Below are 19,205 nucleotides of genomic sequence, written 5' to 3'. Positions count from 1 at the left end.
CAGAAATTGTGCCCTGGGAATCACAAGTTTTTCTAGATTAAAAGTTGGTGGCACATTTGATTTATACCAAGGTGCGTGTACAGCATGATACTCACATGCATATGCATGTACACATCCATGTGCACGTGCCCAACCTTTTGGCCCTGAGAGTTATGTGAGCAGTGCCAGGTTGGTCCAGAAGCCAGATGTAGGATTTGGCCCACATCCTACTGCACAAGGCTTGGTAATCTGGTGGCAGGGAGTGGTGGTAGGGGCCAAACACTAATCAATCAAACAGAGATAAAATCTGGAGCAACTAACTCTCGCACCAGAAATTATTGATGTAAGGCTATCAAACTAAAAACTCTGCCATAGTATGTATATGGAAAACTTTGACAGTTATGTCAAAAACTGCATACAGATTTAAAACTAATTACTCAGCTTCTTGCAAAGATACATTACAAGGGCAGAGAACAAATTGATTCATAGCACAACCGTAATTTACTGGAAGGCAAGAAAATTTTTGAATATTAGTCCTTTTAGGATTTAGCAAGCTAAGATTTGTACCCAATTTTGATCCCATTATAAATCCTGCAGTAAACTGGATGTTATCTATAAAACTTCCCATTTCCAATAGTGTCTTTTGTTTAGCTTTTACTGATGTTTTTCAGAATAAAAGCAAACCAGGGGTGGAAGAAAACTATGATGGGCTGAAAAGGACATACCAGAGAGAGCAAGCAGGGGTGGCAAAAAGGTGCATGCATATGATAGGCATGCCATATATTAGCCCCATACCCTCTTGAGTGCCACTTGGCCCTCACTCCACTGCCAATATGCTGCTGTGCTGCCTATGCCAGATTAGCCATTCCTGCTCCAGGACTCTATTTAGCAACAGCAGTACCCATGGCAAGTTAAGGAGTTGCACTATAAAATAGGGATCTCTGAGCTAGCAACTCTGCAGGTGGTCTATTGGTCTTTAAGTTAAGCAACCTCCTTCAACTCCCCAAACATTTAGTCTTCATCCAACAGGTATTTTTAGTGGGTTTCCAGATCTCAATTCTGAGTTCTCTCTCCCTGTGCTTTTATGTTATTAGAATGCTTTGAGGCTCAGGTCCATCTCTACTAGAATCTCTATACGCACACTTGTCTTTTATATGGAAAGAAAAGATACAGGAAGAAATATGAAGAGAAACTTTAATATAATCCAAGTAACCATGTCTGAAAAGAAGCAGAACAGGGACACAGTTTTAAGAATAATTTATTCAAAAACAAAAAACTTCTGAAACATTGAGGACCATGCAAAAGTTAAAAACAATAGTTAGCTCAAGTTGTCATTCAGGGGAAGTGACATGCTCATATTTACATTACATACCCAGAAATTCATCATCTATGGACAGCAGTTTTCTCCTGTCAAGCATCCTACAAACCCCATGAAGCGCATTGCAGCATCTAATGAATGCAGATGCTTTCTTGACAACTCTGAAATAAAGAGAAACTTAATGTGATCTTAAGTCACACGCTAAAGCAAAAGACCAATAAATATGGTAACATTAACAGTTCAAACCAACGAGCCTTAAGATAATAAGGCTCCACGGTAAATTTCCCTGTCTTCAGTTACTAACATATAGAACTGGAGAGGTAATGGATTTCATATATTTGTCCCTCCAGACAGGATCCAAAGCAGAGTTTTAAAGCTCACCTCTGGGTTTCAGAGAGGATTACTATACCCCTCTGTGTTGGCCACTTAAGACACAGACAGCCTTAAGAGGGCAAAGCTGAAGGGGATGTTACCCAACATAAGCTCTTTCCACAAGGCATTCATTCTTACCAATTAAAAAAAATCTCAAGTGCTTTTATTTATGAAACATCAATTATTGCCAAGTCACAATCAAAGCAAATGGCCAATTCTCATTCCATCAGAATCTGTTACCTTCTGGCAGAGGAGCAGTCTTACATTTTGAATGAAGTGCCTTGGTAAATGTTCAAGTGTGGCCATTTATCTGCAAAAAAATTAAGATGTAAAAACCCATAACCATGCTGCCTTAAAAAGATTTAAATGCAAACTTCCAGAAGAAAACCAAAGCAATATAAAACTACCTGCTTACATTTAAAACAGACATCTACCTAGTGAAAGCAAAGACCTTATTTCAGCATTGTAGTTTAGACTCCTTGTATAAAACTGAACCATGAATAACAGGCTAGCTTTTAAGTCACATGGCTCAAGCTTATGAAGAATACTTGCTACCAATCCCTGCCATTCAAACAGGGAGGAACAACGTGTCTTAATACTAACTGGAATTGAACTTGAATCTTTGATGAGATCTAGTTCTTTCACACTGGAAAGGATTTCTTTACTGGACTGTGTAGTTGGGCTAAGGTGAAACAAGCTTTTGAACATGCGATTCTTCCTCAGAACCGCTTCATGGGTGCCCAAGGAAGAACATGTTCCACTCAAAAGCTTTTCCAACTTTATCCCATGTGCAGACCTGCTCCAAAGCAGTCCGCACTTATCCCCAGTTATGACTGCTGGATCTGACAGCACTGGCACCACAATAAAGGCAGCCATTCCATTTCCTGCCAGTGACCAGCTAATCGATGAGCAAAGTGTCTCACAGCCTGTAACAAACCCCACGTGCAGAAGGGCAGCATCTCAGCATTAGAGAGAAATACATTGCAAAAGAAAACTTAAATACATTTTTAAAGAGGACTAAAGAAGAAACATGAAAGCAGCTCTTCCACACTGTTAGACACCCTGAACTAGCGCTGAACCTCGGGTCATCACAGCTCCTGCCCAGAACAAAGGCCGAGGTAGCACCTCTACAAAGGTGCATTTCTCCCTGCCTCCCCCACCTGGGGGCACGAAGCAGCCAGGTCCTCAGGCAGGCCCGGCTCTGGGCCTCCACCTCCGCGGGCGGGCACGCGAATCCCGATGAAGCCGCCGGGGGCATCCTTGGGGACCCTCGTGACACTGGGGGGGGGGAGGGCGGCGACGTGGCCCCCAGGGCGCGCTGCGAGGCGAGGCCACCCCCCAGGATGCCGCGTCCAGCCCCACACCACCTACCGCGTACGCCCAGGACGACCACGGGAAGAGGCTAAAACTAGGCCTTCGCGGCACTTAAATAGCAGAGCGCTGTTCTCGCGAGACTTCGCGCGTCCGGTGGGGAGGGGAGGGGAAGGGGCTGCCCGCATCGCTATTGGCGGGGAGGGAGTGCGTGATTCGCGGCGCCGGAGTGGGGGTGGGGCGGAAGGCGCTGTAGCTGCCGGGCGCCGAGCGGGGCGGGGCCGGAGGACCACGGGGGCTTGGGTGGCACTGGCCGGCCGGCGGGCAGCGCAGCCCTGAGAAACCGCCGTGCTCGGACGCCGCTGCGGGCTTTGGGGCCGGCTGAGCCGGGGGCTGGGTGCTGGGTGCACTGGACCCCTGCTCCAACCGGGGGTCTTCCCGGGGCCTGCCAAGCGGCGGCATTGTCCTGCGGGGGTCGCTGCCCCAAAGGCAGGTGGCACTTGAGAGCATGGCAGCACCGTGTTGGGTTTTGGGAAAACCGGCTGCTGTTGCATTTTGTATGAAGCCTGACCTGGCAGAGGTGTTCAGAGCCTCCCCGCAGGATAGGAACGAGGAGCACCAGCAGATGAGGCAGGAAGCCGCAGGGGACAGAGAAGCAGTTTTGGCAGAGGAAGGGGTTCAAGGTACGCAGGATGCAAGGCTAATTTGTGGGACACCCGCCAAAAAGGCCGGCCCCCACTGACTGGGCAATGGGCTTCAAATCCCATTTCAGAGAGAAATGGAGGTCTTGCCTCTGCTCACTGTGTGAGTGACGTAACCCCGAGCACTTGGATAAAAAGAGCTGCCTTTTGCAAAAAAGGATGAGCCTGGCTCAGAGAGGGTTTGTGGCAGAACCCAAACCAACAGAGGCATTCCCCTGAGGCCTGGAGGTAGGAGCCAAAGCCCAGGTTCACAAAAGGATTAGAGTGGAATTTAAATGTCTACATCCAAAATTTAGATCCTGAAAACCTCCATTCAACTGCTGCTTGACTCTGGATTTGCCCCCGAGTAGAGAGGGAAGAGTACCTACCTGGATCCACTGGCCACACAGTGGCTGATGCACACCAGAGTTTTGTTTGCCCTTTTGGTGTTATCGTCAACGGTTGGCTTATTCATCTTCCAATCGGTCGTGACCCCCAGGTCTCATTCAGATGCTGTGCGAGCCAGTGGACCACCACCCATTGTATATTTGTGGCTTCATTTCAAATTTAGGCTCAATTCTGGAAGGTACTCCATATGAGCAGCTTCTGTGCCCATACAGATGCAACCAGGGGTCTGCCCAGGTGGAATAATTTTGGGGGGGGGTTGAGGTCTTAAAATGGAGGGATCCAGTGTTTAGGGCTCCAGGTTTAATCATAAATAATTTGGTGAATGTATACCACAATTTACATACACTTAAAAGTAATTTTAAATTCACACTCAAAATAGATCAGATTCCATTTGTAGCCCACGTAACAGTCACAATATCCTCTTTAATTCGTTCCCAGAATTTATGTTCACTACAATTAGCGCATGTTGATGATAATAATAATAATAATATAACTTTGCAGGAGAGGAAAAGGGCAAACCAAATTGATATATCCTTTCTAGAGACAAATATAGCATTGGAATTCTGTTAGAAATGTAGTTATATGTTATTTTTGTTCAATTATTCTTCATTGTTTTTAAAATGTATAACTCAATGACTCTAAACATTTTGGTCATCTTTTCATGATAGATACCTAATAATTAGCAGTACATAGCATTTTTCCTATTTGAAATGCACTTTGTATATCTGAAAAACAAGTGGCAATAATTCACCAATTATTTTTCTTTGGTGATTATTAAACTATCTGGTGAAGACACCACTTCTGCAACCATATACAAGCTTCCAACCCATAGCAGTCAGGGAATATTTGTAGTTGAGTTGTGTACCAGTAAAGATAAATTCTGTATAAACAGATTAAACTGTAACTCCATATAGAAATCTGCTTCTTTGTTACTGTATGTATAAAGCTACTAATTTACAAAAGGAATACAAGTTTATAGAGTGTAATTAAGCAGAAAGGTAGAAGAGGAGTAGTTATATTATAAGATAATCACACCCCTAGGGCATTATAGAGAAACAAACTGATTGTAAAGCAGACTGTTCATGGAATAAATGCCATAAGTGCTACTGCCTTAAGAATGTTAACTCATTTCATCTGCTCAGTCAGGCCTTGTTATATGTAACAGATGAAAACTTGAATCTATTTCATTTTAGCTTTACTTTTAAAATCTTGTTATATTTTAATGATAAAAACCTTAGACACTATAATTTTGTTTTGTTTCCTTTATGAAGTTAGCAGGATCTGAGGGAAAGAAGAAAAAGCCCATCAGTATTTCTTCACTACCATGAAATGTCATTTCTGTGCCAATCAAGGTAAAATTCAGAGTTGAATCTGGCAAAATTTTCCACCACTGATGTGTGATTCTGTGAATCATATTCAACTACAGTAGATAGCAGTGTGCCTATAATACATGGCAATTTGCCTTGCTAATTTTAGCACTAGCTGGAAAGAAAGCATTAAAGCTAGCAGATAAGTGTTCTGTGAGTCATGGAAAATGGCTATTTTTTTAAGACTCTTTGAGAAAGACTGTTGAGATTACAGGCTGCCATGAAGCTGGTCTGATAATCTAGTATTTCTCGGTAAGCCCAAATCCCAAGGAAAGTCTGTTAGGAACTCCTTGAAAGAAAACAGATTTTTCATTTGTCTAGACCCTCTCCCTTAGGTTTTTTTTTTTCGCATAAAGGAGAACTACCCCTTTGTTTTTAATTTTACTGTCACTGAGAAGAATTCTCACTACTTCAGTAGGCCTATGGACTAAATGCTGGGACCTAGTCTGTCCCACTGAAATGATGAATTATGAAATATACTTAAAACTGATGGTATGATATGACTGTACACAAGGTCTAATGTAGGAGGTCACAGATATAGCCCACAGGCTGGATCCAGCCCACATAAGCTCCTTATCTAGGCTCCAGTGCTGCCCTGGGGTCCAATAGCTGACCTATGTGGCATGCACCAGACCAGCTCCATATGCAGGGCCTGGGATACACTCCACATTTGATGCCTATTTCAGTTGATCTGGGACTGTGTTGCATGTGGCACCAACTCTGGCCAGTCCAGGACATGAATCATGTGCAGTAGTATAAGTCCCAAACTGGCCAGACCAGGTGTTGGATCCAACGTGGGGGGATGGGGAGAGGGTCTGGAGGTCTCCTGAATGCCAGATCCAGCACTTGCTTTAGCCTGTGTGGGACTATAGCACTCACACTGCATGTGGTGCCCATCCCTGACCACCTGGAGTGGGCGCCACATTCACTGGATCCAGCATGCGGTGGGAGGTGAGGGGGTGTTTCGTGGGCTCTATCTGGCCAGCCCTGCATGTTTCATCCAGCCCATGGCCTAGTCCCATGCCACTCATCCAGCCTGTGGGGCCAGATGAGTTTGACACCCTTGGTGTAAAGGATTCGGGCTCATATTTATCTAAATACATAATTTCTCATTTTGATTTAACTTGGAATGTAGAAGAATATCAGATGCCTATTTCAAGGGGAAAAAAAATCTACATTTGGGGAAAAAGGTGAATGGATGCTGAAGTGTGCCTCTCCTTCTCAACTGATGCTTGAAATGGTCATTGTTGTTGCTGTTTCCTAGAAGATGAGAACAGTAGGGATGGATGAATCAAGCATAGTGGGTGTGCAGATGCAGATGGTTATGAAGGCTTATGCGCAATAAATACCTTTGTGACAAAATTTTCAGTGTTGCTTGATATGCGAGTTGGCTTGCTGCTGCTGATAATATACTTTGCTCATTTTTACTCCCCAAGGTCATGTCGTTGCTATTCAAAAGTCTTGGCTTTCCCTCATGTTAGCACTCCATTACTGCCTATTTACAGCCAAGGACAATCCTTTATAACAGGACCCACTTCCAAACAGGGACTGTAGTGCCCTCTGGCAGCCCCACTAATCCTATTTCTTGCTCCAGCTCCCACCAGGATACTGGCCTGTCCTTACCTGCCATGACTTGATGGTCAGTAAGTATAAATTTGTGAGTCTGCCCTCAGAATACCAGAGTAAGTCTTGAGGCACTAGAACAGCCATAATAAATAAATTAGCCCTTAACCCAAAATAACTTCATTCCTCTAACACAGAAAACTCTTGTCCCCAGTCAGCTGGTTCCCACCAGCTCCTCACTGTATCTTCCTTTTTCTGTGGATCATGAGTCAGTAGGTTGGTCTCCAGAGAGCTCTTCTCCCTACAGCTCTCAGAGGGCCCTCTAGCTCTTTTCCTTTCAAGGCTGATCTCTCTAGGCCAGAAACCAGGCTTCTAATGCTTTGGGCTCCCCTTCCACTCACGTGGTCTTTCAACCAGAGACAGGGGTTTATCCTTAGCCCAATAGTCCTAAGTAGCCTCCGCTCTGCTGCAGCCTGCTCCAATGCTAAGTAGGCTCTGCTCTGCTGTAGCCTACTTAGCTATGCTGTGGCCATTACCTCACTAGCTGTCTAGAACTCTGTGTCCTGTATTCCTCTTTCTCTTTGCAGCTTGCTCCGGCTCACCTGCTTGCAGTTTTCTGCAGCTTTAGAGTTCCTGTCTTGACTCCCCTAAACTGCCTATAGCTCGCAAGTTGTGGTAAGCCCACTGCTTTTGACTGAGTGCAGCTTTATAATGCTTATTCTCATGAATGTCTCATGACATTCATGAGAATGAGCAACCCCCTTAAGACCTAAGGATGGAGGATTCATAGATTCATAGATGTTAGGGTCGGAAGGGACCTCACTAGATCATCGAGTCCGACCCCTTGCATAGGCAAGAAAGAGTGCTGGGTCTAGATGACCCCAGCTAGATGCTTATCTAACCTCCTCTTGAAGACCCCCAGGGTAGGGGAGAGCACCACCTCCCTTGGGAGCCCGTTCCAGACCTTGGCCACTTGAACTGTGAAGAAGTTCTTCCTAATGTCCAATCTAAATCTGCTCTATGCTAGCCTGTGGCCATTATTTCTTGTAACCCCCGGGGGCGCCTTGGTGAATAAAACCTCACCAATTCCCTTCTGTGCCCCCATGATGAACTTATAGGCAGCCACAAGGTCGCCTCTCAACCTTCTCTTGCGGAGGCTGAATAGGTCCAGGTGCCCCCGTCTCTCCTCGTAGGACTTGGCCTGCAAGCCCTTAACCATACGAGTGGCCCTTCTCTGGACCCTCTCCAGGTTATCCGCATCCCTCTTGAAGTGCGGCACCCAGTATTGCACGCAGTACTCCAACTGTGGTCTGACAAGCGCCCGATAGAGGGGAAGTATCACCTCCTTGGACCTACTCGTCATGCATCTGTTGATGCACGATAAAGTGCCATTGGCTTTTCTGATGGCTTCGTCACACTGCCGACTCATGTTCATCTTGGAGTCCATTAGGACTCCAAGATCCCTTTCCACTTCCGTGCCACCCAGCAGATCATTCCCTAGGCTGTAGGTGTGCTGGACATTTTTCCTCCCTAGGTGCAGCACTTTGCATTTCTCCTTGTTGAACTGCATTCTCTTGTTTTCTGCCCACTTGTCTAAGCTGTCCAGGTCTGCTTGCAGCTGTTCCCTGCCCTCCGGCATGTCCACTTCTCCCCATAGCTTTGTGTCATCTGCAAACTTGGACAGAGTACACTTCACTCCCTCGTCCAAGTCGCTGATGAAGACATTAAAGAGTATCGGTCCAAGGACTGAGCCCTGTGGGACCCCACTGCCCACACCCTTCCAGGTCGAAACCGACCCATCCACCACGACTCTCTGGGTGCGACCCTCTAGCCAATTCGCCACCCACCAGACTGTGTAGTCATCCAAGTCACAGCCTCTTAACTTGTTCACCAGTATGGCGTGGGATGCCGTATCGAAGGCCTTCCTGAAGTCTAAGTATACAACATCCACCCACTCCTCCTGTGTCCAGGCGTTTCGTAACCTGGTCGTAAAAAGAGACTAGATTAGTCAGGCACGATCTGCCTGCTACGAACCTGTGCTGGTTTCCCCTCAGCATAATTTGTTCTGCCGAGCCTTGATAATTGCCAAGATTTTGCCAAGGATGGAGGTGAGACTGACTGGCCTATAGTTGCCCGGGTCCTCCTTCCTCCCCTTCTTGAAAATGGGGACCACATTGGCCCTTTTCCAGTCCTCCGGGACTTGGCCCATGCGCCACGAGTGTTCAAATATTCCCGCCAGTGGCTCTGCAATGATGTCGGCCAGTGCCTTCAGCACCCTCGGATGGAGTTCATCCGGGCCTGCTGACTTAAAGGCATCCAGTTCTTCCAAGTGACTCTGCACCATCTCACGGTCTTCGCATGGTAGTCTGGCACCTTGCTGCTGCCTCTCTACAACCCCAGTGAGAGCCTTGTCGTTCCCCTCGCTTAGGAACACTGAGGCAAAGAACTCGTCGAGGAGTTCAGCCTTGTCCCCCCTGTCCGTCACCAATTGTTTCTGCCCACTTAGCAGGGGTCCTATTCCTCCTTGGGCCTTCCTTTTACTCCCTATGTATCTGAAAAACAATTTCTTGTTGTCCTTTACTTGGGATGCCATCCTCAGCTCCATGGTAGCTTTGGCCCGTCTAACTGCCTCCTCATCAAGGAAAGGGGAGCCATCAGTGCCCGTTGGAAGGAGCATTTTGAGGACCTTCTCAATTAAGACTGTTGATGAGAGTGTCCTCGACTCCATCCCACAACACCCGGTTAGAGATAATCTCAGAATCCCTCCAGCCCACGACAAGATGAGGAAAGACATCAAGCAGATGAAGAATGGCAAGACATCTGGAGCAGATGGAATCCCCACAGAAATCTTCAAGCAGCGGGGAGAGGAGCTCACATCACAGCTTCATGCCCTCATCTTAAGGATCTGGAATTATGAGGAAATCCCAGGCAGCTTCAGGAACACTCTGACTATGACTGTGACAATCTTAAAAAAAAAATGACAAGTCCGACTGGAAACTACAGAGGGATTGCTGTGCTGTGCACCACAGGAAAAATCATTGAAAGAACCCTCCTGAACCATCTCCTTTGACTTGCTGAAGAACTCCTCCTGGAATCTCAGTGTGGGTTGAGGGCCTCAAGAGGCACAACTGATATGATCTTCACTGCTCACCAGCTGCAGGAGACATGCTGGGAACAACATAAGCTGCCCTACAGGGCCTTCATGGACCTCACAAAAGCTTTTGACTCCATCAGCTGAGAAGTGTTGTGGAGGATCCTTTTGAAATACAGATGCCCACCAAAATTTGTCACCATTTTCTGCCTGCTCCATGACAGTATGTGAGCGGTGGTTCTCAGTAATGGATCTATCACAGGTTCCTTTGAGGTTAAAATGGGAGTTAAGTGAGGCTGAGTCATTGCTCCAGCACTCCTCTCAGTATTTCTTGTCATGATGCTACATCTGACCACCAACAAGCTTTCAGCCGGAATGGAGCTAAACTACTGAATGAATGGTAAGTTGTTTAATCTCGGGTGACTCCAAGACAAAACCAAGGCCATCCTGACCTCAATCGTTCAGCTCCAGTATGCTGATGATGCTGTAGTGTGTGCTTACTTGGAAGCAGGCCTTCAGGCAGTCTTCGACATCTTTACTCAAGCATACAAGAAAATGGGACTGATGCTTAACATTCAGAAAACTAAGGTCTTTCACCAACAAGCTCCTAATGAACACTCCCCATCTCCAGTAATCCACATCCATAGTGAGACTGGAGAACACTGAGTAGTTCCCATACCTTGGAAGCCATCTCATAGAAGACTGACGTCAACAAAGAAATCCAACATTGCCTCAAATGTGCAAGTGCAGCCTTTAGATGTCTGAAGAAATGGGTCTTCAAAAATTGTGACATCAGATCCAAAAACGAGCTCATGATTTATCAAGCAGTTGTGATCCCCGCTTTGCTGTATGTAGCTGAGATATGGACAACTTACAGGAGACATCTAGGGCACATCCACACATGCAGGCATGTGCACTCTGTGGTGGGCCAGTAGGGGGTGCTCCTGCATTGGCCCACCCACCTCACTGCACCCAATCACCTTCCAGGATCCGAGTCCCTCCCTAGGGGTGCCTCACGTCTGGTCGACCCCCTTCCTGGAGCACACCCGCTAGCCTGGGGTAAAAACTGCCACCACCCAGGGCTGGGCTTGATTCTGGCTCTGCGTCCCCTGGGTAACACAGACCTAGTAGCCCTCGAGGGTACTTGACTCACTTCAAGCACTTGGGGGTGCTTCCCTCAGTCAGAAGCACAAGTAGTGGTCTTCCTTAGCCGAACCAAGGGGACCCCAAGGCATAATCTAGACCCACACCCAATAAGTCTCCCATGCTAGGTACAAAGGAGAACTTTATTGGTTAAAAGGGGTAGGGTTGGAATAGGGTACAGGGTAGAGCAATATCAGCGAAATCCCATAGAGCAAACTGGCATGGCTGGGTAGCCTTTGATCACGCATCTGAGTTACTGCAAGCTATATATCTAGTTAGATCTCAGGTAGCTTACTCACAAGTATCATCTAGAGGCAGGTGGAGATTCCCTCGGGAGGCAGGCAGTTCCTTGATCATGAGTTTTGAGAGAGAAAGCAAGTTTCAGATGGTCCAGCTCTTCTCTCACTTTGAGTCTTCCTCATGACTGCTTCCCCCTCTTCCTGGGCAGTCTTTAACTTGTATAGCTCTTATGACCTCATTTACCTGGCCCAATGGAGGCCAGCACCTATTGGCTGTCAGCCAACCAATTTGAAATGCATCACTAGCTGCTGGGCAGACTGGCAGTTCCTAGCTCCCCAGGGAGCCCAAGCCCCTCACCCAGGTACGTGATGCTAGTCACGTAGGCAAAGGGAGCAGGCTCCCCCCTCCCTCAGTAATGTACCCAGCTCAGGTTACCTAAAGAGATAGGGTAAGGTGTGTACCCTCTGCAGGGCCCATCTTAACCAAATTGTCACAGAGCAGAGTTTTTGGGTAGAAACAGAGGTGGCCTTCTGCCACACACTCACAGCAGCTCAAATAGGAGCGGTATGAATTTGTGCCAGAGACTTTTGCCTCAGCACACGTGCCTGGACATGTACTTTGGTGTGAGGCAAGTTGTGCCACTTGGGGCAAAAAGACCCTGTTCAGCTCCTCCCAGATCTGCAGCCAGGGAGAACTAGTAGCTGGGGCCACCACCTCTTCATGGTGGGGGCTGGGCTGGACTGTACTGTGCTTGGGCTGAGTGGCAGCAGTAGCGCTGGGCGGGGGGGCCTTTAGGAAATTTTCAGGTGCCTGCAGCTCCCCTGTAGCCTCACTCCCAGTGCCACCGCCACCCAGTCCAACTGCAGCCTAGTGCAGCCTGGCCCTAGCCACAGTGGCAGCCTGCCCAGCCAGAGTGCAGATGCAGGGTCACCCCCCCCACATGCCCTCCCAGACTGCGTGGCCCGGCCCTCCTCCTCCCCCCCCCCCCCCCCCCCCGCCTGGACCCCTCCAGATGAGCCACTCGTGGTTGTGTCCCGTGCCCCAACTGTGCAGGGCCTGGCCCTGCTCCAGCCCCACTCCCTCCCTCATAGCTGCTGCAACCCCCTGCACTGCCCAGCATTTGAGGGAGTGCACATGCCTGCCCCATCTGTGTGCAGAGGAGGCAGCTGCCATTGTGGGCTGGGTTTTGCACCCCAAGCCCTGCTGCAGCTGGCTTGGGAGCGCCCCCACACCATGCATGTCCTGTCGCTGGGCTGAACCTCGTCCCCTGCCCGCCCAGTGGCTGGACGCATGTGGCATCAGGCTGCTCCCAGGCGGGCTGCAGTGGGGCTCAGTGCAAAGCCTAGCCTGCAATGGCAGTTGCTTCTGCCGTGCACAGATGGGGTGGCATGTGCCCCCTGGGGCCAACTGTGCTGTCAGTTGCGCACAGTGGCGTGAGCCCCCCTCTCCCCACCCCATGCCCTTGGATGAGCTGCCTGGGCTCAATCCTCCTATCAACCACCCGGCCAAGGCCCCACTCGTGTGGCATTCTGTCCCTCACTGCGGGGGCATTGATCTGGCTCCTGCCTGTTCCCTCCTCCATGAACTGACCTGCTGGGCTGGGGGTGGGGTGCGCATGTGCATTCATGCATGCATGCGGTCAGTTGCCCCCCTCCAGCCTCAGATTGAACCCAAGAGGCTCTGAGATTGACTGTTTGATCAAGATCGACCTGTTGGTGACCACTGTTCTAAACAGTCCATCCTATACTCTTGTCCAATGACATACATGTTTCCCACCCATAGGCAGAGGAAGAAAATAATGCGGGGGGAGGGGGCTGAGCATGTGCGCTCACTCCCCCCTTCCCAGGGGGGAAAGTCTGTGGGGGGAAGGGGTGGGAGGAGGTGAAAAGGCTGTGGGGGGGAGTGGTGTTGCCCAGCGACATGCTGGCCCTGTCCCAGGCTCCAGCTGCTTCCCTGCCCCTGGCCCCGGCCCTGCACTGCCCGCAGGTTGGGGGGGTGGGGGCCTGGAGCTGTGAGCCAGAGTGGGGCCATCCTCAGCTGCACCAGCAGGCTGGAGGGGATGGAGCCCCTGGGACCCCCGCACCTGCCCTGCCCGGCCCTGCACAGCAGCGGGTGGGACAGAGCCATGGCTTATCTGGGAGGCACGGGGTGGGGCAGCAGCTCCTGCTGCTGCACGTGTCCCAGGAGGCATGGGGAGGTGCATGCTCCTGGATCTGCGCAGGGGTGCCTTTTGGGTTGGGCTGGGCTGGGGCAGTTGCGGGCTTTTCCCAGCGGGTGGCAGTGGTGCTGGGAGGGGGGGTCAGGTGGGGCTATGCCAAATCTTGGGGTGGCTGCAGCCCCACCCCAGCCCTCTCCCAATGCTGTCACAACCTGCCTCGACCGTAATCCACCTCCCCTCTTCCTCCTGGGAAGAGCCAGGCCCCAGCCCACATCTGTAGCCTGCACTGCCCCATACAGATCCAGGGGCACATGCCCCCCCATGCCTCCAGGGGTATGCATAGCAGCAGGCGGCACAGCCCCTTATGAGCTGCTCAGGTTTCAGTTCCACACCCTGCCCTGAGCGCCTGCCCTTCCCCCAGCCCTAGCCCCACTCCCTCACCCCTGGAAGCCTGCAGCCGGGCTGCCTTGTGGCCCTACCATTGCCCCACATTTGAGGGGGCTAAGCCCTCTTAGCCTTCCCCATCTGCCGCCTATGTTCCCACCTCTCCCAAAATATGCTTTAGCTGCTGAATAAAATGTTATTGTAACTGTTTGGAACTGGATCCTTTAAGTATACTTATTTTGATTCTTGTTTAGCTATATTTAGTAAAGCTGGCTGACTGATGCTTGCTTATTTCTGAACAATGTTTTGTGTCAGGTAAAATGTACAAAAATCCTCTTAAGTAGAATGTTTATGGTGGAGAAGAGTTTTGTGAATGTAGTACATGAACTCTGGGATCTATTCCTGCTACTGCCACAGACTTTCCTGTGTGACTTTGGGCAAATGACTAACTTATCTGTTTCATATTTTCTCATGTTTTTAAATAAAAGAACTCTTTCCTTGCTGCTTGTGAGGCTTAATCAGATTAGCTGTGTTTGTAAAGTATTTTGAAAATATCATATTGAAAATATATTGGAAATCCAGAGCCAATAAGAGCCAGGTAGGATATTTGCAATTGGAACATATTTTATATAGTAAAATAAAAGGGCTGAAATATATAATCAGGTGAACAAGATTGATATAAAAGGAAATTCAGAGGTTTCTTTTGACCTTTCAACAAAAATTATGTTAGCACTGTTGTATTATAAATTGTTCTTTGTTTTACTTCTCTTTATTTTACTCTGAAGGGAAACTCTGGGTTAGTTGTTTATTATGGAAAGATAGGACAGGGCTTTGTATTTTAATACAGTGTAAACAATTGTTCACTGTTGTTTATTTGTATAGTTGCTATATTGCTTAGGAATTAGAGTTTGCTGGTCTCATCATTTCTTTGTAATTAAAAAGATATTATCACTAAAAACCACAAGAACAAAATTCTATAGATGTGGAAAAGAAAAGAGAAAAGAGAAGAAAAGAACCTATAATCCAGTTAAACAACTATATTTACTTTGCTTCTTTCCTGCCTTAAAAGTATTTGTAACTGAAGAACAATGAAATCAAAGTACGCTTCAGTTAGAGGAGTATGAACATCAGAATTATTTCCCTTTTTTGTGAATCCACAAAATCTTATAGCCTGAAATCAGTGTGGTGTGAAAAGCCTTCCTACAATTTTACAAACAGAGTCACTGGAATCAAAATTCTCTCTGAACCATATTTCAGATCTTGCTATTGCATATTCTTCTTGCAGTATTCCCACTGATGTCAATGCAAGTTTGATTCAGGGAATGATTACAGAATATGCAGTAAAGATCTGCACTGCAGCTAGAAATATGTCTTGTATATTGGAAAAGAAAATTTTAACCATTGATTGGAAGCCTTGAATTTAGCATTTCTGTAAGAGTTTACATATAATGAGAATATCTACAGTTACATTAGATAGGCCTTTTAGAGATTTTGGATCAAACCTAGGCCCATATCATATTCCACTTTAGGGGTCTCAAAGTGGGTGCCTGACTGTGACTAGGGGTGTTGTCACTTTTGTGCTTTCCCTTATTTCCTAAATACAAGTTAAATAAAATTCAGTAAACTGCAACAGACCAAAGTCTGAGGTATGCTTGCCTGACATGTTGGGAAATGTTTGAACCCATGCTTTTGAGTTCCTAGGGGCTGCAGCGGGGTTGGAGGGAGCATGATGAGGGGCTGTGCTAGAGTAGGGAGTGAGGGCACAGCTGGTTGTTAGGTAGCTTTTATTGACCAAGCTGTGCAAGGGAGCTCATGGATTAAAATGTGCCAACAGAAGAAAGAAAATGGGCAGTAGAGTTCTGGCTGTACACCAGTGGGCAGTTAAAAGGGTGCCTATACACATGCTCTGGCATGGGGGAAGGGGGCATTTTAATTAGAGTGGCTCTTGGGAGCTGCTCTAATTAAGGCTGTAACATCTTGTGTATTCAGTGTCCCATGTTTCAAAATGGCAGTGGGGGCTTTAGTTAAAGCACCCCACTGCATTTTGAAACACGGGATGCTGAATACACAAGACGATGCTGCATCACACTCCAGCAGATTTGATCAATTAAGTCTGCTCCAACACGTTCTAATCAGAATGTGTTGGAACGTGTATAGGCACCCTATGTGTTGGGGGAAGAAGTAAGGTGGTGTGGGGTGCCTGGAGGACAGACCAGACCCATGCTGTAGAAAGTTTGGTGTTCACATAACACTAAACACAGTGAACCAGTTCAAAGTAGAATTTGATTTGTTAGGTATACTTTTGAAATGTTCCAGGCTGATTTAAACCAGGCTAGTGGGCATGTATACCTGTCTACTTGAGGTATAAACTTCATTTAAACCATTGTAAGTGTTGTGAGTCCATGCCCTTGTCCCTCCCCTCCCCCCCAAAAAACAAAACAAAAACAAAAAACAACCCAATAAAGAGAAAGAGGACCCACATACCCATTTTAGATACTTAGAAGCCTAAGTGCACTTAGATGTCCAAAAGATGGAATAGGATATGGCCCTTAATGTTGCAGCATATAAGACAATCTCTAAATGAGGGTAAGTCTGAAGAAACTTTCCATATGGCAAAATTGTCCACTGGCGGTGAAGTTCTGTTACTATTTGGTCATCCAGATTCTATTTCATCCAGGCTATTATACTCAATGGCCACTTAGATGACTAAATGCTAATAAATTGTCACCTGAGTGTTTTGGATGTTTTTGCTGAACTATTTGGTACTGTCCCAAGAAAAGGACTGGATGAACTATTGGTCTGATCTAGTCTGGCATCTCCTAGGTCCCAGAAATTATCCTTCCACCAATTAAGAGTGAAATCTTATAAAAAAAAATGTGTGTCCAAAAACATTCAACAGACTGTTCCTCCAGATAATTAAGAAAAGTTTAGCCTCAAGCTCAAGTAGGTGGCCTGAAAATCTTACCCCAACATGAAATAATGGGGAAACCCAAAAAGGCTGTACCATGAAACATTCAAAATCTCCAGAAGCAAGAAAAATACTGCTTACCATTTTCCTTTTTACAGTCTGAGTTACTACTTTTGTTGTAAAATAGGAATAATACCCATAGTATTGGAATACAGTTGCAGTTAAATGGCTTTTGCAAACATCAAACCATTTTTTCACTTTCGTTTTTAATGAACTGCAAAATCCATTCATTCTTCTTACACTCCTTTACCAAGAGCATTATCTAGTCCATAAGTACCTATTGTGATATCTTTCTTTCATTAAGACAAATGAGAATGAATGAACAAAATTTTGCATAGGGGAAAAAGACCCTTGCATTAGAAAATGGTAGTAAACCATTCTTATAGCCTAATTCAGTTTATTTTCAACTTATTTTTGAGTAGATGCTGTCCTAGGGGCACAGGACCAGGAGAGGGGGAAGCCGTGTTCACAGGAAACCCCAGGCCAAAGTAAAAAGAAAAGAAAACAACAACATACCTGTTGTAGAGGCCGGGAGGAGCGAGGAAACGTGCAGTGGGAAACTGCCCACGCAGTTTGTCAGCCGCGCCCTTATCCAGCTGTGACCAGGTGACATCACAAGGAGACGCCACCCGGCGGAGATAAAAAGTGGCTCCAAAGGCGCTGGGTGGACGCCAAGGAGTGGAGGACTGGTGGGGAACCACCGGGCAGAAGGCATCCAGCCACTGCAGCTGGCAGTGGCAGCAGCTGCTGCAGCGGTGGAGGCAACAGGAGCTGCAAAGGATCCCCGAGCCGGGGAAGACAGGTGGGGATTGAGGACGCCGGCAGGGAGGCCGGCAACGGTAGCGGCTGCAGCAAGAGCTGTGGGGAACCCTGAGCCGGAGAAGCCCAGCAGGGATCGAAGGAGCCAGCGGAGAGACCCGCAGTGACCACTGGGAGAGCCGGTGTGAGAGCCCTAATCAGAGGCAATGGGGGCTGCAGCTCCCGGTCAGAGACGGAGCTTGGAGGAGGAGAGGCAGACCCCGGCTGGGGTGAAAGCACGGGTCTCGACCCAAAGGGCTCCCTAGCCTAGGGGCGTTGGGGGCTAAGGGTGTATGGAGCTCTCACTGTGGGTGCTCCGTTTCCTTTAGCACTCTCCCTCCCTTCTTTCTTTTCTGTCACACCTCTCTGGTGGTCACGGTGTTGGTTTTGTTCATTTTTGTTTCACGTCGGGTGTTTTAGGGCAAAGGGGTTTAGGATCAAGACATTGATAGTGTTCCCTTTTAGGGCTCGTCTATCTTGGTCCCCTTTTGAGGGTAGATTAGTGGAGTCCTTAGCACCAGGCGAGGGTGGCTAGGACCCCATCAAAGGGGTAGAGAGGAGCCACGCAAGAACGCACTGGCGGCTACTGCCAGCAGACACAGAGGGCTAAGGGCACTGGAGAAGACAAGCCCAAAAGCTGAGGGTCTCCAGACCCTCCCACCGAGGTTCAGCCAGGGCCCTGGGTGGTCATCGTCGAGAGGCAACGCAGAGACCAGGGAAGACACCAGTAGGGGGATAGCCGCAAAAAGACTCAGAGGCCCGTCTCTAAGGGTGGCACATTGGGTGTAGGGGAGGTTGGAGCCCCGTGAACGCCCGCCAAGATGCGTGAGGACTCGAGGCACCCTCAAAGGGGACCCCCCCCCACACTAAAGAACCACTCAGAGTCGTGGCAGGTGAGTTAGGAGGTCACCCTGAAGACAGCCGAGGTGCCCTCTGCGGTCTGCACGTAGGTCCCTGGCAAGCAAGATCAGCTGCTCGGGCAAAGGTGGCGCGGAAGCGTACAATAGAGCGGAGGCGGGCACAGATGCCAATCAAACCTTGTAAATTACCCAGTGCCAAACAAACTATTTTGGTATCCTTTCTTGATAAACTACAAACATTTCACAGCATTCTTTCAGGCTGTAGACTGTTGAATCAATCCATAATTCTGCTACTAAATATTTTTTTCTATGGCACTACTTGGCATTCTATAAAGTTGTTTCTACATTGTCTTATCCATTGTTGTATCTTTCCTTCCAGTCGTCTTTTCCCTAATCTCATCATCACTTTTATATGAAACTAGCCAATTGCCCATCAAGAATGACAAGGGGGAGGGGGCTGGGATGGAGTGCTGCCACCTAACACCCCATGCTGCCACTATTCTGCCTCTTCCAGGGAGCAGGATGGGGGAGCTGAGGCCAGTGCTGTTGGCCTCGGCTCCCCCAC

General features: G+C 47.9%; 2 long non-coding RNA genes and 1 other non-coding gene across 4 annotated transcripts; 1 reads left to right on the top strand and 2 right to left on the bottom strand.

Moving 5' to 3' along the window:
* Positions 1 to 1,219: 1,219 nt before the first annotated feature.
* Positions 1,220 to 3,145, bottom strand: LOC106738595 (uncharacterized). 2 transcript variants are annotated; one of them, XR_001371688.3, is made up of 3 exons: positions 3,041 to 3,145; positions 1,910 to 1,979; positions 1,220 to 1,458 (listed from the first exon to the last, which is right to left on the bottom strand). It is a non-coding gene; the product is annotated as an uncharacterized LOC106738595 (long non-coding RNA). The 2 variants fall into 2 exon arrangements; XR_002088255.2 differs by lacking the exon at positions 3,041 to 3,145 and adding an exon at positions 2,830 to 3,034.
* LOC132248943 (small nucleolar RNA SNORA26) lies at positions 1,634 to 1,752 on the bottom strand. Its single transcript, XR_009460414.1, has one exon. It is a non-coding gene; the product is annotated as a small nucleolar RNA SNORA26 (small nucleolar RNA).
* Positions 3,146 to 3,253: 108 nt separating the features above from the next.
* Positions 3,254 to 18,996, top strand: LOC102573633 (uncharacterized). The gene is made up of 3 exons (XR_362841.4): positions 3,254 to 3,663; positions 5,340 to 5,420; positions 17,405 to 18,996. It is a non-coding gene; the product is annotated as an uncharacterized LOC102573633 (long non-coding RNA).
* The last annotated feature ends 209 nt before the right edge of the window (positions 18,997 to 19,205 follow it).

The sequence above is a fragment of the Alligator mississippiensis genome, chromosome 2, assembly GCF_030867095.1.
Source record: "Alligator mississippiensis isolate rAllMis1 chromosome 2, rAllMis1, whole genome shotgun sequence".
In the NCBI taxonomy this organism is placed as follows: domain Eukaryota; kingdom Metazoa; phylum Chordata; order Crocodylia; family Alligatoridae; genus Alligator; species Alligator mississippiensis.
This window is presented reverse-complemented; position numbering and strand designations above follow the sequence as displayed.